Here is a 23,844-nt window from a genome sequence, read left to right on the forward strand (position 1 = left end):
CTCAAGCCTTTAGGACAACATCTTCACTCATCGCTCTCTGAAAAAACAAACTAACCATCATTTCCCAGAAGAATGTCGCTTGAAAACCACTGCCATAAAACAACTGACCTTTCCCCAGTACCATGGAACACTGCACATTACAGTTTTATACAGATAAAATGGTTGCACAGAAACAATTCAAACAACTACACATACTGCATCAATACATAAGGAACATCTGAGATCCATTACCTATCACTGGTGGTGGAAAGTGCCGTCAAGTCGTAGCTGACTTACAGTGACCCCATAGGGTTTTCAAGGATAGAGACATTCAGAAGTGGTTTGCCATTGCCTGCCTCTGCATAGAAACCCTGGACTTCCTTGGTGGTCCGCTGCGGGTTCGCCAGCCCAGATTAGGGTTGCCAGGTCCCTCTTTGCCACCGGCGGGAGATTTTTGGGGCAGAGCTTGAGGAGGGAGGGGTTTGGGGAGGGGAGGGACTTCAATGCCATAGAGTTCAATTGCCAAAGGGGCCATTTTTCTCCAGGTGATCTGATCTCTATCTGCTGAAGATCAGTTGTATTAGCAGGAGATACCTGCCAGTTGGCAACCCTAGCTCAGATGGAGAGCGGTGTGTGTGTGTGGCTGCCTCGGCTGCCTCGCAGGCCAGATAAGAGCTATCAAGGGGCCGGATCCTTCCTGCTGGCCATATGTTTGACACCCCTGGTCTAAATTATGCCCACAATAGCCAAGAAATACAGAGTACTGCTCAGGAAGGCCATATATTTATAAATACTAAACATGAAGCATAAAATATAGCCTTGGTAATTGGAGAGGGATTCCTCTGTTTTTATGTTGGTGAGAAAGAAAGTTTCAGGGCATTAATTTACATGTGGGAAAAGTACAGTAAGCTTAGAAGAGGGTTTGAGAGTTTGGGAGCCATCATTTTGAATGGAATATTGATGCACAATGTTATACTTTCAACTTTCTTCTTTAATCTTTCATTTGTCAAGTCTCCCCCACCCCCCTTCAGAATCACTGCTGCCTACTAAATAAATAAATATTATGGAAGACATCTTTCAGTAAAGTTCCTCTCCTACAATCACAAGAGACTTCATATGAGCTATCCTTGGGATAGACAGCATCTGCTTGGTTTAAGGTTTAATCTCATCTTTGCGAAGTGTTTCTAACACCCTTTGCCTGGTGACTCCTTTTATAGAAACATTTGTTGCGACAAACCAACTTTGACAGCTATAAGTAAATCCCCAGATTAATTACCATTAAGACTGCAAGAGGAAAAGCACATCAAGCACACTTCCAAATTCTCACCCCACATCTTTGCACAATAGCGACAAGATTATCTGCACTTCCTTGTATAAGACAATCCTCTTTTGTGGTGCCTAAATGAATTAAACACATCTTTTGGAAGACCAAAAGAAGCTTTTGTCGTGTTCCTTAGACATTGGAAGAAGAAAAGCATGACGCTGAATCACAGCCAACTCATAGCGATCCCATACATGGGTTGCTCCAGGCAAGAGAGGAGCAGAGGTGGTTTACTATTGCCTTCCTCCACATAGCAACTTCAGTCTTCCTAGGGAGGACCTGTGGCTCAGGGGTAGAGCATCTGCTTGGAATGCAGAAGGTCCCAGGTTCAATCCCTGGCATCTCCAGTTAAAGGGACTAGGCAGGTAGATGATGTGAAAGACCCCTGCCTGAGACCCTGGAGAGCCACTGCCGGTCTGAATAGACAATCCTGACTTTGATGGACCAAGGGTCTGATTCAGTAGAAGGCAGCTTCATGTGTTCATGTGTAGGTGGTCTCTCATCTATGGCTGACCCTGCTTACCTTCCCAACTCTGATGAGCTTTGGGCTAAGCTGGGCTATTCTTAGTCATCAGGCAAAGACAAAAGCAATGCTAATGAACGTAATACTATGCATACTGTAAAGTAGCTGAAACAAAACTGAGGCCCAGTCTGACCCCCCCCCCAATACACACACACACACAATGCTGAGGGGACAAGGGGAGGAATACTAATGACAACTTTCTGTTCTTCCAATATGCTGCCCTCAAACGCTTGAAATATAACATACACCAAATTCACATGTTTGCAGGGATGAGCGCAGACAGGAGGCATTTTGACTTTTAACGTTCACCTCACACTGACCTTATATAACTCGTTTCTTTGGGATTGTTAATCCTTGGGAAGGAAAAGGGAAAATGCTGTAGGGCCTTCTTATCTGAGGTGAAAGAATGGATCGATCGCCAAACGACACACAAGCTGCGCCCTCTACTTCTGTCCTACAATATTCTCAAATACATATTGCAAGGAGGAGCAGAAGTTGCCACAAGTACTTGGGAGTGTGTGAACCATGTTGTTACCTCTGAGTCTTCTATGTATGAAGAACTGTGCATTCATAATTCTCATGATGGTGTTAAGAACATAAGAACATAAGAAACGCCCTGCTGGATCAGACCAAGGCCCATCAAGTCCAGCAGTCTGTTCACACAGTGGCCAACCAGGTGCCTCTAGGAAGCCCCCAAACAAGGCGGCTGCAGCAGCAGCATCCTGCCTGTGATCCACAGCACCTAAGATAATAGGCATGCTCCTCTGATCCTGGAGAGAATAGGTATGCATCATGACTAGTATTGAACTGTTGACTGTTGAACGGTGGCCTCTGAAATCCAGCTTGCAGATCAAGGGGGGAGGGGTCCATGCGGCCATGATAAATAGCACTGAACATCTGCTTGGCATCTGAAAGGTTATGAGACACCATGTCCATATGTGTTCATATAAGGTTCTCACAGCCCATTCCTGACCTGAAAGGACAAAAGTCCTTTGGAGGCCAGGAAAGGGCTGCGCCGGCTAAGTAACACGACCGCCAGCAGCCGTGCCTGTTACGATGTCCAGGTTGGCACGGATGCCAGAAGGGACCCAGATGCCGGTCTCCCAGCGCCGCCGTGGCAACACCGCCCAGGGACACCGGCTGGGCCTTCTGCCAGTGTCCCACCAGCACAAAGCGCCGCACCGGTATCCCGGGGTGTTCCCAGGGTGTGCTGGGGGGCGGAGCTGCCGGTAGGCAGCTTCTTGTCCCCTTTCGCCTTGATATGCCGGCACAGCCTTGCTGTTCTCAATGGGGAAAAATGGCCCGTTTAAAAATTAAAAAAGCCTCCGAAAGGCTTTTTAAAGCCTTTTGGTGCCTGGGGAACAGCTTTGGAGGAGCCGCAGATGCGCCTCGGCCACGCTGTCCCTGGCTGCCGAAGGCTCAGGAATGGGCTGCCCGTCTCTTCAGAATTCAAAATGGTAGTCCAAGAATCAAAAACACAAGGAGTCAAAAACACAAGAATCAAAAACACAAAAACATCTACATCATTCTAGCACCGACATCCTAAACAGTTACATCCTTTTCAGTCCATCGAAGTCAGTGGCTTAGAAGGCTTTGACTGGGCTTTGGGTTGCACTTATTTGTTTATTTACATCATTGTATGCCACCTTTCTGCCCAATTAAGCCAACCCCCCCCCCCAAAAAAAGTCTTCACCCACTGATGGAAGACAGTGACAGAAGGGGGCAGACAAATATACCTGGACAGAGAGTTCATGCCATGACCGGAAAAGCCCTCTCCTGGGTTGCCAGGGGAACTCAAAGCAGGGCCTTATAAGGCGACCTTAGCAGTTGGGTAGGTTCATATGGGAGTTGGTGGTCTTCTCCGTGACATCATAATAGCCATTGCTGCATTTGTTCAGTCATCCTGTTTTCACCTTGCCTCTCTTTTCCCTATATCGCTCATTGCGTCTCTCATCTTTCCCCTTGTCACCATCACTGACACCGATCAAGTTGACTGAGTCCTTGGGGGAGTGACCTTCTGAAGTGGCCGATTTTAACAACACTCGGCTATTTACCTTAAGAGCTGGGAGATGACAGGAGTTACTAACAAGTATTTACTTTGGAGACCTGGAAGCTTGCCAACTTGCCAGATAACTGGTGTTCTGTTTAATCTTCTGCCTCAAATGAGCTCAAAAAAAGTTGTTGGTCAGACTCAGATATCTGGGACTGAATTAAGACACCAAAACAACTGAAGATTGATTAATTGTTTGAATTTAAGAAGAAATCAAGCATCTTTGGAGTTCCTGTGCCTATATCTATCTCCAACAGGTATGCTGTTTTAGGGTAGCCCTTAATCGCTGAGTCCTTCATTAACTCATGAATTTCTCCTGGATGTCAGCAGTGAGGATCTGCCTCCCAATGAAGCTAATGGAAGTGATCTCTCTTTAGGGAATTCCCCACCGGAAAAGCAAAATGATTTTCAACAACCACAATTTAGTTCTTGAAATTTAGCAGCAGGTCAGTGTATATTAACTGCTCATATGGTTATTTAGATTTTTGAACAACTGGCAACAAATTATTAAACAATGAGGTCATTTACGCATGGTCGCTGTAGCCTCCTTTATTCCCTGTTTCAGACAGGTTCAAAGTAACCTGGGTTGGGGGAAACTGTTTGCATTGGCTGAGATTCTAAGATCAATTTGGCCAGCAAACTCCGATTTAGTCATGCAATAAATCATGGTCTTGTGATTCTAAATGGGTATAGAGGAACAGCTCTATCAGCAGTCTACACTCGCATGACTTGTAGAGGTACTAGTCTGATTATGTTTTGGCCTCCCCTAGGCTTTTGCCACAGACCCATGACTTTGGGGTGGGTGACTATTGGGGTGTGTGTGTGTGTGTGAGACCATCTCCCTGTACAGTTTACAATGCAGCTCCCATCAGAATGTATGTTAACCCCAGGGCCAGTATCTAACCTACTTCAGGGCCCAAATAATGTAAGACCACTTTAAGAGAGTGTACACTTCTTCTCACTGAACGGAATAGCTGCAGGGAGGTTTTTTTAAATTAATCAAAATTTTATCGAGTATTCTGGGGCTTTTCAAGACAGTCTGCCCCCAGTTGACCCCAGTTTCTGAACACAGAAGAAGGAATGTGTGGTTTGTCAAGGAGTGCAGAGAATACACTAGAGAGATTACAGCAAAACATCGTCTTTTTAAATGCCCAAACCCATCTTCCCATTTATCAGAGCTAACCTCACTAAAGTGCACTTTTAATCTACTGATTAAGTGTAAAAAATGGCTCGCTCTATGTAAGCATATTTATTTCAGCTATTAATAATAATGAAACACACACATTCTAGAAACTGGTCAATAATGGCCTTTCTAGAGAAACTAATCTTCCAGCATGCATCCTTCCAGAAATTTGGGAACAGCATTTCTCATCCATATTTGGTAATCCCTCCAAAATGGTCTCTGAGAGACCGCCGCTGGAACCTCCGGACACTGAGCTCCTGGTTTCACCAAAAACGGTGTTTCTATAATTAAGCAAATGCATCCAGGTAAGGCACCAGGGCCAGATTTTATACCAGTTGGTCTCCTGAAGGTTAATCCACAGTGGTGGAGTCATTTGCTGGCTCCTGTTTTCACCCAAATTAACAATTCTGGAATTATGCCACCGTCGTGGAGACATGTGGTAATTGTTCCCATATATAAAAAGGGACCCAAATCTGATCCAGCAAATTACTGCCCCTTAAGCTTATTGGCCGTAGTTGGTAAGGTATATGCAGCCTCCCGATATTCTAAGCTCTTGAACTGGGTCAAATCAGAATCCATTCTGCACCCTGTGCAGGCAGGCTTCAGAAGAGGTGTGCCCGCTCTTGATCACTGTAATTTTGCACAATTTAGCTGAGAAATATTCTTCATACCCAGGAGGTCACCTTTATGCAGCTTTTATGGATCTCCGAGCAGCATTTGATTCTCTTCCGAGACACCAACTTTGGGATGAGCTGGCCAAAACCACAGTAGATCAGAGACTCCTTTGGCTAATTTTGAAATTATGTGAGAATCCCACAGCTCAAATCCCATGTGGTCTAGAAGCCCATTGTTTGGTACTATTTCTCTCCAAAAGGGTGTTAGACAAGGTTGACTTTTAGCTCCACTTCTTTTTATGAATGATTTGATTCCCTGACTGCAGAATTTGAGGTGCCAAGCACTGGTTTTAGCCAATCATGAAATTCCAGTATTGCTTTATACAGATGACACTTTGTTGTTATCAAGATCTGAGATTGTACTTCAGGAAGTTGTAAAACTATTAATTATTGTAGCTCTGAAGGGTTGTCAGTCAATTATGAAAAATCTAAAATCATGGTGTTTTCAAAAGGTGGAAGAATGAGCCCAGCCTAGGCTGGGGAGAGCAGGGTAGAAATTCAAACAAACAAAGTAAGTAAGTAAGTAAGTAAGTAAGTAAGTAAGTAAGTAAGTCCTGGAGGATAAATGGTGAGAGGTGATCCCTATTCCAAATTGCCTTTCCCTCTCTGAAAAACAGCTTAAGAAACTTGTTTCTAAGTAGGGATTTGCAATTATGGGTTGCAAGAACAAGTCCTGTTCCCGGAGGGGGACAGGTTGACCCCACCAGAGGCAAGGTGTGCATGAGAAGGGAATGGCATCTGTGCCATGAGGCCATGTTGGGGGTGGGGACTGAGAATTTGGCCCACTTCCTTGGACTCTATTCATAAAGTGGCCCCTCTAGGAAATCCAATTGATTCAGGGAGCCATGAAGAACCTTGAAGGCATTAACACAGCGGTCAATTTCTTCAGGAGACATAGGAACCACGATGTGGAATTTCAAGTATTGTGCTGAATCCTTCCTGTGACCCAGTTCCACAGATCTCCTTTTCCTGGAGATTATAGAAGAGACCTTGTAGTGGGAAACAGTCAGGTGAATCCATTGTAACCCTCATGCTTTGCTGAAATTACATCTTAAGCAAGCGAAACAGAAATCAATTTTTCTCAGGATGGATCTTGGATTCTTTATGGCTATTTTTGAAAAATGGCCGGTTGGTTTCTTGTACTATTGATCAGCACATTTGTGTGTGTGGGAAAAGAAATAGACAAACACACCAGGAAAAAGCCTAGATTCTGGATGGTACTTACTTTTAAAAGAATCAATATAGACAGTCATAGGTATTCATACCTTCATTGCCCATATAACAGATGAAACAGTATTAAAATGTTCATTATTAAACTGTCAAATAATCTGTCCCAACTACACTCCCACTATTGGTTTTCTTAAATTCTGAAGAAGTATGTTGAAAATTCAAAATAATCCATCTCATGTATCATTTCCCCTTCTGTGGGAGAAGGGATGAGCAATTTAACATAACCTGAAGCGTGCCACCAAAAATTTGGAGAATTATTTCATGTTAATATGTGAACTTACAGCCCATTCCTTAAAATTGGGCTGCAACCCTTTAGGAGGCAGCGTGACCTCGCCGCCAGCATAAGTACGTGTAATCGTGTGATTATACGTACTTACGCTGGCAGCGAGGCTGTTCCCACTAACAGGTGAGCGGTGCGGGGCTGCACCTTGCCCCTCCACTGGCGCGGCCTCTCCACGGCGCCGGCAATGCCGAAGAGAGGCCGTGCCAGCGCAGGGGGCGTTCCGGGGGCAGGAGGAGTCTCCGGTTAGGCGGCCTCCTATCCCGGTCCAGCCGGTTACACTGGCGGTGGGAACGCCATTGCTGTGCCTGCTTTTGAGCAGGCGCAGCCTCACTGTTTTCAATGGGGCTTTTGGCCCCGTTGAAAACAAAAACAAAAAAGCCTTGAAAAGGCTTTTTTTGTTCCCATGGCGTATGCAAATTGGCTTAGGAAGAGGCACACCGCACACCAACTTTTCAGGAATGGGCTGTTAGTCTTGCTCACCTATGCAACTCCTGGTAGGATTGTGCATTTGCAAATTAATACATTGTAATCCATGTCAAATCCCTTCATTCTTTAACTCATCAATCTAATTAGACAAGGCAAAGGAAAGGAAGTCAGTGTGGTTTAATGCTGGTTACAGCATCAGAGGACTGGGAAGACCCAACTCAAAGCCATACTCTGTTACAAAACTTACTCAGCCACTTTGGGCCAATCACTCTTTCTTAGCCTACAATGCCTCTTTTGATCACAAAATAGGGGGAAAGGAGAACCATGTATGCCCCAACCTCCCAGGAAGCAAGGTGGGATGAAAAGGTAAAAAAAATGATGAAGAGAGGCAGCAAGAGTAGAAAATGATAGGGGTGCCAGCCAACCAGGAGTTAGCAAGTATTCCTGCCGAAAAGGGTCATCCCCAAAGGCATTTCTGACCACAAGCATTCCACTTTCCAAGAATTACTACACTGTCTCCATAGCTTTGGTGAACCTTTTAAGGTCTATACAAACACCTGGGGTCCTATTAGCTTGATGTTGCATTCTCTGCTCTGCTGTTCCACTGGCTTGTCTCCTAGGCTAGCTCCTACCAGGAGCAAAAACCTTGATTTGCCTGGAATGCAGTCATTGGAGAGGGAGAACAGAAGCAGAGGCTACATCACAAAGGACATTGTGACTGCAGAAGAGAGAGGCAAAGATTTGCTTTTGCTTCCTGGAAGGCAGGCAGCTGCAGGCTCGAAGTAGTGCAGTGTGTGTGTGGGGGGGAGGGACAAAGGAGAATTTTGATCACGGTACATCCCCCTGAGGGGGATGGGAAATGATGAATATGTTGCTTATATTCCCTATAAGGCAAGCAAGCTGCTGCAGAACAGTCTAGACAGAGGACAGCTCTCCCCCCACCATACAAAGCCAACCCAGATGAGACACGGGAGATCTAATGAAAAAGGATTTGAGGGCTCTCCCTCTCTCTTCATGAGAGATCTGAGAAGATCACATTTCTCTTTAATTTCACGTTAAAGCTGCTGCTCTGATTCCCCAATACACCTCTTCCCTCCTCCCAGCTGCTCTTATCTCTTATCTTAGGGGAGGAGCCACGAGTCATTGCATCTGCTTTGTACACAGAAGTCCCCAGGTTCAAACCCTGGCCTCTCCAGTTAAAAGGATCAGGCAATGTGAAAGACTGCTACCAGAGTCACTTGCAGTCCAAGTAGACAATACGGACCCTGAGGGACTCACTACAAGCCAGCATCATGTACCATCAAACCCCACTACATAGAAGGAGTTCCATCCTGGTTCAAAGTCCTCTTATGGATTGAGAGATGGCTGAAAAATAGGAAGCAGAGAGTAGGAATCAATGGTCAGTTCACCCAATGGCAGGATGTGAACAGTGGGGTCCCTCAGGGATCTGTGTTGGGACCGGTGCTTTTCAACCTGTTCATCAATGACCTGGAGTTGGGGTTAAACAGTGAAGTAGCAAAGTTTGCAGATGACACCAAATTATTTAGGGTGGTTAAAACTAGGGCTGTCAATTCGGTTCGGCCCGAACTGAAAATCAGCCGAATTTCCCCTGATTCGGTAGTTTTTAGTTCGGGAGGAACCGAACTCAAAACTGGCGGGCAACCGGGGGGGGCGAATTCAGCGAGTTCGGGAGTTCGCGAATAAATTCGGCAAATTCGACCGTCAGTAAGCAGCATAACCATCAGTAAGCAGCATTCTCCTCCCCCGGCCAATCGGTGGCCAAGCTGGGTCTTCTTCTGGCCAATCAGTCAGGATTGAGTACTGGAGGAATCAGCTGATGTGCGGCCCGGCCAGGGAGAGAGAGAGAGAGAGCGAAATCCTCGTGTGTGTGTGGGGGGGGTGCTTGTGCACATTCGCTCCTTTCTGTGGCTGCAGGGGGCGTATTTTTTGGGGTACAGAAACAAAACTTTCACTGGAGCTTCAGATGAAGCTTCTTAAGATACCCCCCAAGTTTTGTAAACATTGGGTCAGGGGGTCCCGAGATATGGGCTCCCCCCTTTTTCTTTCCATGGCTGCAGGGGGCGCATTTTTTGGGGTACAGATCCCAAACTTTGAGCGGAGTTTCAGACCAGTGTTCTTAAGATACCCCCAAGTTTTGTAAACATTGGGTCAGGGGGTCTCGAGATATGGGCTTTCCCCTTTCCCCTTTCCCTTTCCCCTTTCCCCTTTTGGGATGAATGGATCAGCCGATCCTGTGCATCTTCTCCAGAGAAAACCTCCCGTGCCTAATTGGAATCATCTTGGATTACAAGTCCTCTTCAGCCCCTCTTGATGGAACAGAAGACAGCCACAGTAAGACCCCTTTGGGGGCTTTAATCTATACTTTTTCTCCTGTGTATGTGTGTGTGTGTGGGGGAAAGCAGAGTCTGTGTGTGTGTGGGGGGAGGGAGCAGTTTCTGTGGGTGGGGGGGAAGCCAAAGGGGGCTTTCGTCGGTTCTGCCTGGGGTGTGCGTTCCCCCTCGAGTCTCTCGCTCCCTGGTTTGAGGGGGGAGGTTTCAGTTGTGTGTCTTCTGGTTTTTCCCTGTTGCAAAGGTGTTGTTTTACAAGTTGAGTTGCTTTGCAAACTGTTGTGGGAGCTTTGTGCGTGGGCGGCAAGCTCTGCTGAGAGATGCACATTAATGGTGGAGGGACCCCTTTCAGGGCCCATATCTCAGCCCCCCCTGACCCAATCTTTACAAAACTTGGGGAGTCTTTCAATATACGTCCTTTGAAGCTCTGCTGAAAGTTTGGAACCTCTAAGCCCAAAAATGCCCCCCCCCAGAGCCGCGGAAAGGCGCGGCTGTGTTTTTAATGGCTTTATTCGGCCGATTTTTTCCCCGAACTTTGAATTCCCGCTGAATTGAACGGATCCGAAGTGGGGGAGTTCGGACTTCGGCACGTACCGAACCCACAAGGGCCAAATTCGGCCGAATCCGAACTGTACCGAATTTTTTTTTTTTTTTTTTTGACAGCCCTAGTTAAAACAAAATCGGACTGTGAAGAGCTCCAGAAGGATCTCTGCATACTGGAAGAATGGGCATTAAAATGGCAAATGAGATTCAATGTGAGTAAGTGTAAAGTGATGCATATTGGGACAAAAAATCCCAACTTCACATATACACTGATGGGATCTGTGCTGGCAGCAACAGACCAAGAAAGGGATCTTGGGGTGGTAGTGGATAGCTCAATTAAGATGTCAACCCAGTGTGCGGCTGCTGTAAAAAAGGCAAATTCCATGCTGGCCATAATTAGACGAGGAATAGAGAATAAAACTGCTGATATCATACTGCCGTTGTACAAATCTATGGTGAGACCACACTTGGAGTACTGTGTACAGTTCTGGTCACCACACCTAAAAAAGGATATTACACAGCTTGAGAAGGTGCAGAAAAGAGCAACCAAAATGATTAGGGGACTAGAGCAACTGTCCTATGGGGAGCGGTTAAGACGCTTAGGGCTGTTTAGCTTGGAAAGAAGGCGGCAGAGGGGAGACATGATAGAGGTCTATAAAATTATGCATGATTTGGAGAGAGTGGACAGGGAGAAGTTTTTCTCCCTCTCCCATAATACTAGAACATGGGGTCATCTGCTAAAGCTGGAGGGTGAGAGATTCAAAACAGATAAAAGGAAGTATTTTTTCACACAACGCATAGTTAAATTGTGGAACTCCCTGCCCCAGGATGTGGTGATGGCTGCCAGATTGGAGGGCTTTAAGAGGGGAGTGGACATATTCATGGAGGAGAGGGGTATTCATGGCTGTTAGTTAGAATGGATACTAGTCATGCTGCATACCTATTCTCTCTAGTATCAGAGGAGCATGCCTATTCTATTATTTTGGGTGCGGTGGAACGCAGGCAGGATGGTGCTGCTGCACTTGTCTTGTTAGTGGCTTCCTAGAGGCCCCTGGTTGGCCACTGTGTGAACGGACTGCTGGACTTGATGGGCCTTGGTCTGATCCAGCAGGGTCTTTCTTATGTTCTTAAGGACCAAACCCTGTTCTCTCCCATGCCTCACCCCACCTTATTCAGGTGTTTTTCCATTTTTCCTCCATCCCAGCTCAGATTCATGAAGTCACCAGGGCTAGGAGACACCAGTGAAAATCGAACAAGGGCCATAAGGTAGGGCAGGGCCCCCACTCAAACACTGTCTGTTGAGGTTTTTGTTCAAAAAATGCCCTCCCCACTTGAGGATACCAAGAACGAAGGAAAAACTCATACAGGAATTCACACCTCCTCCTTGCTGGGCAAGCGTGCATTTTAATTGCCCTGAAATCGGGAAGCCCTTTGCCTATCTTTCTGAAGTATGGCAGGGTGAATTGTTGGGTGAGCAAATCCCCACCCAGAGAATGTCATCCCAAATTGGGGGAGGGGGGCAAAATAACTACAGCCAGAAATGAGAAGCAATGAATTGAACAAAGAACTGAAACACACGTAACACCTAGAAGAAAAGAAAACCAGTAGGATATGATTAATACGATGAATGAACAAAATGGACCAAAAATGAACACAAATAAAATGTCAGTGTGCATCCCTAGCTCCTGACTGCATATACCTCTCACCTCTGCTCACGTTTTCTTCCCAGTTAAAGAACTCATAACAACCAGTGTTTGGGCTGCAGAAATTGTATGGATTATTAATCAACATGTCAATTATTACTGGTGTGAAATTGTAGGTTTTCATTTCCGCAAATGAGCTTTCTTATACGGGCTCTTTCTTGGTCTCTTGCTCTGAATTTGGATGCGGTTTGGTTCTTTAACTGCAAATGGTTGCAGGCCCCTGATTTACTGCCTCATAACACAGGGCGTTTATTGTAATAGTAACAATAAGACCAGAATTTAAAAGACACAAACAGGGTATGCTAAACCAATACACATTCTAGCTACCCTTAAAATTGCTGTTCCCATATCATCTCAAGCAACAGGCCCTTTCCTGTCACACTTCAGCTGCACTTTTCTCTCCTGTTGCTCTCTAGGGTGGGAATTACGGTAGGTCATAACCCCTTTTCAAATAACATTATGTTCACATGTGCCACTATGTAGCCACGGTATAATCAAATTATATGGTTATCTGTTATCTAGTCTATCATATTTTGCACTGCTTATTCATCTCCACTGTACTTCCTTATGTGAATAGCTGTACCATTGCTTCTGTAAAATATACACTCCAGAGTTTTTTTAAAATATTAAAACAGACCAGAATATGCATCTCAAATTGGTATTCCATTGCTTCTCAATGATTATTATAAGGCCAAAGTCTTTTCTTAGAAGTTACTTAATGCATTTCTAATCCCGCTGTTTTCATTAGATTTTGTATTCACTGGTTCTTCCTGGGCTCTCTGCCAAAGGAATTTATTCTCCTACTGACGGTGGTTTTGAAGCCTACTCTTATAAGCAGACTTTTGATACAGTACTGGAAAAGTCAGCTTAAAAAATAAAAAAGGAAGACTTGAACTGGGAAAACTGGTTCTGGGGTTGGGAAATCAAAGGATAGGCCTGGCCATAGGGTTGCCAACCTCCAGGTACTTGTAAAAACAGCAGCACGAAGGCTCACAATAAACGTGAATATACTGTTTCAAAATTGTATTCAAAATTATGTTCACAAATTATTGGCAATATTATTGTAACTCAAAATGAAAAAGCATTACATCATGCATTGATACAGTCCAAATTCGACAGATTCAACTCAAGGAAAGTACAAAGTGAAATCATGCACCAAAACAAAATACACTCTCAACGTAAAGCAGAACCCTAAGGTAAGTTCAAAAGAAAGTCCACCACAAACGTGTGGTATGGATGAAAACAGTCTCGGTGATGCACACAATTTTTTCAGAGGAAGCCAAGACGATACCTCCGGCTTGGTATTCGTTTCGCATGTGCTTCTTCAGTTGAATGTCATCTTCATAACAAAGATTCTCATCAAAGTCTTAAAAGTGACCCTGCGGGTTCCCAGACCACCGGTTCTCCTATCCTTCAGTGAGGTAATAGGGACCTGGCAACCCTACATGGCCACCCAAATCTGCCTGACATCCACTCTTCTAAAGAATGCAACTTTTTAAAGTGGTTGGTCTCTCTTCCCGATTACTGTAAGCCAACTGTCAACACCTTCCTGGGTGTGAGAGCACAGAATGCGGACACAACCCACAATGCAAGTAATACCTTTTATTAGAACCAACCTAATAAATTCCACAAAACAGTATGTTCTCCAGGAGAGTTCTCCAGAACTTTTTATGTATTCTATGGATATTTGAAAACACAAAAGGGTGGGGGAGAGAAATAGATTTTCAAAATGTGGCCTTTTAGTGTCTACCTCAGGAGGCAAGAAGAGGGAAAGTGGCACGAAAAATATGGGGGGGCATCAACATCCCAACACGCTGACATCACTCCCCATGCTCCCAGAAGTGATGTCAATGCGTCGCCAGAGACACTCTGTTATTTGAGCAAAACTCTGTGCTAAAAGCTTAGAGTTTTGCTCAAACACTAGAGCATCCCCGTGTCAAGAGAGAATCCACCTTGGAGAATTTTTTTCAGCCGAAAGGGTGTTTTTTTTTTTTTTTTTGCCTTCTACAGGTGCAGAGGACCCCTCTACCCCACCCCACCCCACACACACCAGTTCTTCTCCAGGACAGGATTGTTAGCTGGCTAAATTGGATCATGCATCTCAGCTGAGATTTCTGTAAGGGAAGGGGTCTGCGTACTCCCTCCCTGGAAAATGCCATGAAGATAGCCCTGTGATTGGCTGTAAAGATCAAGAGGTTGTGGCCAGCTTTCTCCATAAGTTTAGCTGTTGTGGGGGACATTTTTCTTCATCCTTATTCCCCCTTAAAGGTAAAGGTAGTCCCCTAAGCAAGCACCAGGTCATTCCTGACCCATGGGGTGATGTCACATCCCGACGTTTACTAGGCAGACTATGTTTTACGGGGTGGTTTGCCAGTGCCTTCCCCAGTCATCTTCCCTTTACCCCCAGCAAACTGGGTACTCGTTTTACCAACCTCAGAAGGATGGAAGCCTGAGTCAACCTTGAGCCGGCTATCTGAACCCGACTTCCGTCGGGATCGAACTCAGGTCATGAGGAGAGCTTGGACCGCAGTACAGCAGCTTAACACTCTGCGCCACGGGGCTCCTATTCCCCCTTACCCCTCCTTGATGCCTGAAAGGCGCTTGTATTAAACTTTTTGCCTCAAGGAACAACTACGCTGCATTAAGTAGACAGATCGATAGTTTGTTTTTGTGCATCATGCTACCACTAGAATTGTATCCCTTGTTTTTAAATTTCAAACTTTCTTTAATAAAGCTCTGTTTTGCTTTTTACTGTGTGCGTGGCGCAGGAGTTTCTGGTATCAAACCCAGATCAGCTTGGTTATGCTACCATACCAGGGCTGTCAGTCCTAACATCCCAGTGTTGCTGGAGATCTGCTGACTTCACTTCCCACACATGCCAGAGGTCAGATCACCAAGCCTCCAGCCTGGGCCTCTCCTGCCAGTTGCGGGACATGGCAACCCTATAGCCTCCTAATACTAAGTAGTGGCTTATTCCTAAGGTTGCCAAGCTCCAAGTGGTGGCTGGAGATCTCCCACTATTACAAGTGATCTCCATAGGGTTGCCAACCCCAAAGTGGTGGCAGGAGATCTGCTATTACAACTGATCTCCAGCCGATAGAGATCAGTTCACCTGGAGAAAATAGCCACTTTGGCCATTGGTCTCTATGGCATTGAAGTCCCTCCCCTTCCCAAATCCCACCCTCCTCAGGCTCCACCCCAAAAACCTCCCACCAGTGGCGAAGAGGGACCTGGCAACCCTAGATCTCCAGCCGATAGAGCTGGAGGAAATGGCCGCTTTGCCCATTGGACTCTGTGGCACTGAAATCCCTCACCTCTCCAAACCCTGCCCTCTTCAGGCACTGTCCCCAAAATCTCCAGGCATTTCCCACCCCAGAACTGGCAACCCTACTTATTCCAGTGTTGGGATTCTATGAGATGTTGTCCTGGGGTTCTTGAAATGTAAGAATGGCAGGATTAGATCATACAGCGGGGATCTAGATGGTCAGGCAGCTCTGAACAAGCCCCCCCCCCATCCTCACCTTCAAGGAAGTGAGAGGAGGAGTGTGGTTTGGAGAGGGGAGGGACTTCAATGCCACAGAGTCCAATTGCCAAATTGGTGCAGCGGTTAAGAGCAGTGGTTTGGAGCAGTGGACTGTGATCTGGAGAACCGGGTTTGATTCCCCACTTCTCCACATGAGTGGCAGAGGCTAATCTGGTGAACTGGATTGGTTTCCCCACTCCTCCACATGAAGCCAGCTGGGTGACCTTGGGCTAGTCACAGCTCTCTCAGCCCCGCCTGCATCACAGGGTATCTCTTGTGGGGAGGGGAAGGGAAAGTCATTGTGAGCCAGTTTGAGTCTTCCTTAAGCGGTAGAGAAAGTCGGCATATAAAAACCAACTCTTATTCTTATTCTTCTTGGCCACTGGCGGCGCGAACAGAGAGCCAGTCTGCATTCACATCTGGGGACTGACATGGAAAGAGAGGCTGGCCCAAAGAAAAGGCATATATGGGCCTGTGTCAGGCTGACCCTCCCTCTTTGGGAAAGCGAACAAAGGAGAAACTGCAGGAAAACAAGCCTGCACCAGCCAAAGAAGTCTCCTGGCATACTGGTCAGAGATAGGTCTGGTATTTCTCTGACCCCACAAAAATCTTTTGGGGGAAGCTTGCTCTCTGGATTGAGCCACTAGACCTTCCCTTGCTGGCTACAGACCACATTCACCTCTGCCTGAATCCTGTCCTGCCCTCATCTTCACAGGAGCCATTTCCAACAAGGCATTAAATCGCCGCACGCTTAAAAGCACAGCAGAACCAATTCAGCATGCCTGGACTCTTGAACAGCTATCTATATTCATCCACAGAAGTTGGAGGTCTAAACAAATCCTGTGCCGCCCAAGGAAGCGTCAGGTTAAAGCAAAACTGTTAGAAGGATTTGCTAACACACACACACACACACACACACACACATCCTAACACACACTACGCTTTCCTTTAACAGGTTTATACAAAAGCAGATGTTTGAACAACGCTTCGTGGAGTTCTTACTCAATGGGGTATTATTTTATACAACAAATTTGCTCTTCCAGTGAGGTGCCAGATTGAATGGAAGCTCAAATATCCACACAACCAGATCCGCACACTTCCCATACAATCTGTAGTATGGTGGTACAGATAGAGGTGTGATAGTATCGTGGCCGCCAAGGCCATTCATGCAGTATTTATTCGAAGGCAAGACTAGGGTTCCCACCCCCCAGGAACACCGTGATAAAGAAAGAGGGGATCATCTTATTTGTATACAAATTAAAGCTATGACCGATAACAACGCTGTGTGTGTGAATAACATTGTTTAACAAGAGTCATCTCACATTTGGGGTCATCTTTCTTTGGAATGAATACAGTAGTTATTGGCCCCTCTGACTGGGTCTAATACCCATGGCGAGGATCTCCTTTTCATCAGCCAAAGGAGAGCTAGCTTGGTGTAGTGGTTAAGGTGTCAGACTAGGATCTGGAAACCCAGGTTCAAATCCCCACTTGCGCCATGGAAGCTTGCTGGGTGACCTTGGGCCAGTCACACACCCTCAGCCCTGACCCTGGCTAGTATTTGGATGGAAGACCTCCAAGGAATCCCAGGGTCATGATGCAGAGGTAGGCAATGGCAAACCACCTCCGAAGGTCTCTTGCCTCAAAAACCCCACCGGGGCCGCCGTAAGCAAGCTGTGGCTTGATGGCAAAAAAAGAGGAGCTAAATGCATCCCACCCAACCCCAACAACTGCGGCCGACGGACCCTAGTTTCTTTATTGGCACCAGAAAAGGGCAGGCCAAGGAATCCTGAGGCTAAGATGGCTGATCGCGGCCAACCTTCAGGCATCTCATTCGTATGTGTAGCCATCTGCACAGCAGCCGTGACAGAAGGAGCTGCCAAGCGCAAAATAAAACCTGTTCCTGTCGGCACCCGTCGCAGAGCCAAAATTCTCTCGCATTACATTTGCTGCATGCTAAGGCATTTCCCAACAAAAGAGTGAGGGCATCGCAGTAGGGACAGAAAGGGATTCTGAACAAGAGAATGGCCTCACGCATGGCAATTAAAAGAGGGAGTCACGCTGTGGCCAGAGAGAGCAAACGTTACCATGTGGCTAAATGTATTCCTAATAAAAAACCCGCTACTCTTAAAAAAAAACCTTTATTTTTAAAGCACTCTCTTTCCCTCCCCAGATACACTGTACTTGCTCAAAGCATCTTTTTCAAAAGCCTTTTGACCATTACATCTTCCCATGATTAAATAATATCATTAACGACTCTGCATATACCTTCTCCAGTCTACTCTTTGCCGCTAGATTGTCGTACATCTTCTTGCATTTTGATGTTCTTCCAACATGTATATTAAAAAGGTTGCTAAAGAATATCATCCCTCCTCCCAGACATACCAGAACTGCATCAATTTAATCCTTAATATGATTTACCAAACTTGCATCCTCCAGAACTCCATCACTGGCATTCATTTGCTCCCTCAATTTTGTGTCTAGTATCTTTGTTGGGGGCAATCAGGAACTTACCTATCACTTTCTTGTAGCGTTAACTGAAAGCACTAAACAAAAAGTATGCAGCATCCTCAATGTATACTTTCCACTCCAACTATTGCCTGCTCGGTTGAGTGAAATCTCAAATATATTTGTGGCAAAACTCACAGAATTGCCTACTTCAGATAGATCTCAGAGTCCGGCCTGGAGTTCTCCTGGAATTACAACTGATTTCCAGACGAAAGAGGCCAGTTTCCCAGCAGGCAACTTCGGAGGGAATGTGGCTGTCAACTATGATTTGGGAAATTCTTGGAGAATTGAGGGTGAAGGATGGGGAGGGCAGAGTTTGGGAAAGGGAATGACATCAGCAGGGTACAATGCCACGGAGTCCACCTTCCAAAGCTGCCGTTTTCTCCAGGGAAACTGCCCTCTCCAGTCTACAGATGAGCTCTGATTCTGGGAGATCTCAATGTCTCACTTGGAGGTTGGCAGCCCAAGGCATCACACCCCACTGAGGTCCCACCCCAAACTCTGCCCTACTCAAGCACTGCTCCCAAATCTCCAGGAATTTCCCAAGCTGGAGTTGTCAACCATAACTCCAGAGTAGATGAACTCGTTTACAACTGCTGGGGAAAGGCATTCTCGAGTTCGCTGAGCACAAATAACACTGATCTCTCGTTTTTGGCAAAAAGCTTAGGTGGGGGGAGACACAGAAGCACAAACCTCTAGGATACATGAAACAAACTTTTCCTATTCCCTCCTAACTGCACTTCCATCAAATATATTCATTTATCCTGATTCTGTCTTTGTAGAAGATACCATTAATGAAAAAAGTTACTTCAGCTCATTTAAATTCAGAAACAAATGAACAATGCTTTGATCGGTAAAGGCATTCCTCATTCAGATGGGTATCCTTCATAAACTGACGTTTTTAAAGAAGTGTGCAAGTATTTAAATTTATTCCATGCCCTGTCCCATAGGCTCAGGAAGGCTTACAGCATTCAAAAATATATATGATACTTATATATCATGTATTAGTGCTAAAATAAGTTGCTACTCAAACCACTAAAACAGGCCTCATGGTATGTTTAAAGAATGTTATAAAAGCCCCAGCATTTTTATGCGCACCACAAAAAGTGAAGAAATTGCCTCTGAATAAGTGATGGCAGTTTATTCTCCTTATTACGGCATATTAGAATGGGTCTCCTACTCATGGCTCTACTAGAGCCTGGATTGTATGCTAACCACATACCTTCACTTTGGTTTTAATAGCAGTAGAAAAGCGCAAGAGTCCAGTAGCACCTTAAAGACTAACAACATTTCTGGCAGGGTGTAAGCTTTCATGAGCCACAGCTCACTTCTTCAGATGCAGCTAGAATGTGAGTCCATCTATCCTTAAGTAGAGGAGAGTGAACTAAACACGCAATGGCAATGTAAATGTCAAAAGCAAGTAAATAACATTAGCAGGTATGATTGGATTAGGTGTGATATGCATGTGGTTTTAATGTGAGCCCTCTCAGTCTACCTGGTTTCAGTTTTGGGAATGCAGGGATGTTGGACTGAAGGTAGATAGTAATGGCAGACTGTGGCATTGGTAACAGGACTAACCAGAACATCATAATGTACCAAGCAAGCTTACAGGTTCTCCAGACCTGTTCTTCAGGCCAAGGGCACAGAGTTGCTGCTTCAGTTGGTGGCACCCCAAGAAAACCTTCTGCTTCATTGTGGCTTGGGGAAAAAAATGGGGCGTGTAATTCCTTCAGAGGCGGTGCCAGTATCCACACCTGCTGACCTGGCCACTGCCAGTGAGAGACAGCTGAAACCTGGGCAGGGTTTGGATGCAGAGTATGAGAAAGTGCATAGAGAGGGAAATTCGAACGACCCCTCAGTTCCTAGCTCAAATCGGGAAACCCATTGATACCTGCTTCCCAGATGGGACGGGCCCCACTTCTGGCAGCAAAGAAAAGGTGTGGCACCTAACAGGCAGAAGTAGCTCTACCAAGAGGCAAAGTGGCAAATCTGCCACTTTAGGTGGCAGATTTTAGGCTCAATCAAAGGTGGCAGCCCCAAGGTGGCAAACTTCATGAATAAAAGACCCAGAGAAGAGTTTTTAAAGAACTGGAAAATGTACTGTGAATACATCTCAGAGTAACATAAGTGATACAAAAGAAAACGATAAAATGAATGGTGCCAGTAGCAATGATTATATAATATAATAGCACTGGAACAATTATTATAATAGCAGCTATAGTTTAGTTTTATTACATGTATGCTTTTTGGGTATTTTGCAATAACGGTAATGTCAGATTAATTAAGTGTAATATTCTAGATGGTATTAAACAACAATAGGCAATGTAGTTTTTGTATTTTGTAAGCTTGAGTTGGCTTTTAGGTTTTTTTTTACTCCCGCTCTTTCTGGTTTGCCCATATTCTATACTGTACATGCTTGATATATTTTATTTGCATAGCTTTTAAGAATGATAGACGGTAGAATGGTTATAGACCCATTCTGGATAAAGGTTGATTAAAGACAAGTCAGTTCTGTGTTATGTATGTTGTGTGTTGCGTATTTTGTTTGGTGTGTTAAAAATAATTTAAAAAAATTAAAAAGGTGGCAACCCAACATTGTACACTTGGTAGTGTCAAGGCGCTATTCATGCCACACCTAAATGTTATGTGCAAACACATGCCCATTTAAAAAGGGGGGAAGAGGAAAAAAGAGGATTCTGGGCATGATGGGAAAGCTCCAGACTGCAGCTTTGTCTTAAGAAGCAACAGAGGAGGTTTTGGGCAGGCTGAAATTAGGTTCGGCCATGGTAGGTGCAGTCAAAGATACCAGATTGCACCAAGGGCTAGTGGGGGGAAAGAAACAGAGGAACTCTGCATTTATAAATAGGTCCTTCAGATCTGCCTCCAGCTCTAACTGGAACACTCACCTACTGGAACGCTCACCTACTCTTGTACGGTGCAAAGCTTAGTAGGGTGCCAAGCTTCTGCCTGGCACTTTGGCAGAAAAGGAGAATTTTACTAATAGGTTTTGTTTCTCCCACCCTAGTTTTACATTGTGGAAGAGACGGAAGGCAGCATTTCAAGTTTAATTCTCCCACATACACGAGCATAGGACTCTTCTCCTAAACTAAATGTACTTTAACTGAATTTAAGGCAATTCAAATTTTTATTCTTAATACTGTTTCTACAGCAGCTAGGGCTGTTTACACCGGGCTGGGAAATTCCTGGAGATATGGGAGTAGAGTCTGAGGAGGAAGGGGTTTGGGGACGGGAGGGACCTCAGCAGGATAAAGTCTACCCAGGAAAGTAGTAGTCTGGAGACTATTTGTAATTCTTGGAGATCTCCATGCCCTACCTGGAGGCTGGAAACTATAGGAGGCTGAGAGATAGGAGTATCAGTGGAAAAGGAAAACAAAGATGGAGCAGAGCCAGTGCTGAAGAGAAACTAAAAGCCAGGCTTGGCAGTTGCATGCCTACTCTAATACAGCCCATTTTTACAGCCACGCTTCTCTAATATTCCCACCATTTGGTGGGCGTCTTGCTAACATAACAATTGAAAAATTAACACCACCATGTACAAGCACAGAGCCTGGGCCTGCGTTTTTTCTCACTCCAAACATTGATTTTTCAAGAGTTTCTATATGCTCCACAAAGCTGTTTGCATAACTACATACCCAAATGCCAAAACCTTAACGGCAAAACAAAATAATCATAAAGCGCGTGTGCTGTTTGGCTAACACTATCAGTAAAGTTTAGTAGCCCACCGTGCCAGAGATATACGACTTTATGAGTGCTCGGTTGACACAGAACTGCGCACAGTTTCAATGGTCCAGATGCTGCTGCATCCATGCGTCATTTATCTCCAAATAATGTCCTGCCATTTACTCTTCTTCAGCGGATGCATCTAGACCCTTGTGGCTCCCAGGTTCCTTTCTATGCTCCTCGCTGTTTAAACAAAACTCCAAGCCACCTTAGTTGCAAGCCCAAGGGTAGTTTTTCTTTCCCGAACTCTCAACAACCATTTTTTACTTCAGAGGGTAATAGCTAAACGCCAGCCCCTTCGCAGGTTATTTTACTTGTTAATTATCCACAGGTATTACCCACATATTTGTACTTCCCAACAGAAGTGTACACACTGTGAAATGCTGAAATAATTACATAGCAGCCTGCATTGTGGTAGTCATGTTACCCAGCACAGCACGTCTTCTGCCGCAAATTATCCAGATCCCACCATGCTGACATGCACCGTGCTAGGAAACCCTTAAAAAAGAAAGGGGGTTCTCCCCATATATTACCTTTTCTTGGCAATTTCAATAAATAATACCCCACATGAAACAGCAAGCACAATAGGAGGTTCATAGGTGGAAAAAAGCATAGGGTGCCATGAACAATATGAAAAATTCTTTTCCAGCCAAACTTCAAGGCAAATAAAAATGGGAAGTACGGCGCCATTTTCGCCAGGTCACAAATGTTTTGTTGGTGACTGGAATTGCAGCTCCTATAATCCTGTAGGAAATAAAAGCTTTGCATGGATGCTCTTGGTGGACACAAATAACAAATAGAGGGGGAAGGATCAGGTTCATGATGTTGGCCGGGGCCCTGATCTCTATGTATTGTTCGGAAAAGACCAAAACACATGTTTTAAAGTCATGTCCCAGATAGGGTTGCCAGCTCCGGGTTGGCAACTACCTGGAGATTTTGGGGGTGGAGCCTGAGGAGGGCAGGGATTGTGGAGGGGAAGGGCTTCAATGTCACTGAGTCCAATTGCCAAAGTAGCCATTTTCTCCAGGTGAACTGATCTTTATCAGCTGGAGATCAGTTGTAATAGCAGGAGATCTCCAGCTAGTTCCTGGAGGTTGGCAACCCTAGTACCAGGTTCAATCCTTGGCAGCATCAGATAAAGGTTGATGTAGTACCTGATGTGGAAGACCTATCCCCAAGGCCATACAGTATAGATCAATAGTCCCGATCCTTTTTGAGCCAGTAGGCACCTTTGGAATTCGGACATGGTGTGGTGGGGGCAACCACAAAACGGCTGCTGCAGCTTACTTTCAGCCAAATAGTGAAGATCCCTGAGCTGTGGTGGCAGCAGCTGCCAAAGCAACAATTTTTCAAAATCTGCACAGCCAATCTAATCTCCAGTGGCCAATCTGAAGCCTTGCTGGGCAAAAAGCCCACCTGGCCCTGCCCATATTTCTGAAAACAATTGGTGGTTGCCAGGAACCATGTTGGAGACTCCTGGTATAGACAACATTGACCTTCATAGAACATCTTGCAGTACTAAAAAAGGTATATGTGTCTAACGGCAGAACTAGATGTTACAAAAATCATGTGGCTACCATTAAAAAATGACAATTTCACATGGACCTTCCCTCTCCATAATGGGTAGCAAAAAAGAGCACCATTAGGCCAAATGTCGTCCTGCTCCCAAGCCACAACCACGAATACTATGGAGCTGTGGTCAGAAAATGCATCACATCATCACAGAAGACCATGGGATAAGTTCTGGATGCCACAGCAGCACAGGAAGAACGTCCATATTACTTGCAGTGTTTTGCTCCACCCAAAGGAAAG

At 45.3% G+C, this 23,844-nt stretch overlaps 1 protein-coding gene and 1 non-coding gene across 4 annotated transcripts in view; one reads left to right on the plus strand and one right to left on the minus strand.

Moving 5' to 3' along the window:
- GRID1 (glutamate ionotropic receptor delta type subunit 1) overlaps nt 1–23,844 on the minus strand; it is a 989,717-nt gene that overhangs the window by 794,425 nt on the left and 171,448 nt on the right. The window lies entirely within an intron of this gene.
- TRNAS-GGA (transfer RNA serine (anticodon GGA)) lies at nt 1,573–1,647 on the plus strand. The gene has a single exon. It is a non-coding gene; the product is annotated as a tRNA-Ser (tRNA).

The sequence above is a fragment of the Euleptes europaea genome, chromosome 5 (assembly GCF_029931775.1).
Source record: "Euleptes europaea isolate rEulEur1 chromosome 5, rEulEur1.hap1, whole genome shotgun sequence".
NCBI lineage: Eukaryota > Metazoa > Chordata > Lepidosauria > Squamata > Sphaerodactylidae > Euleptes > Euleptes europaea.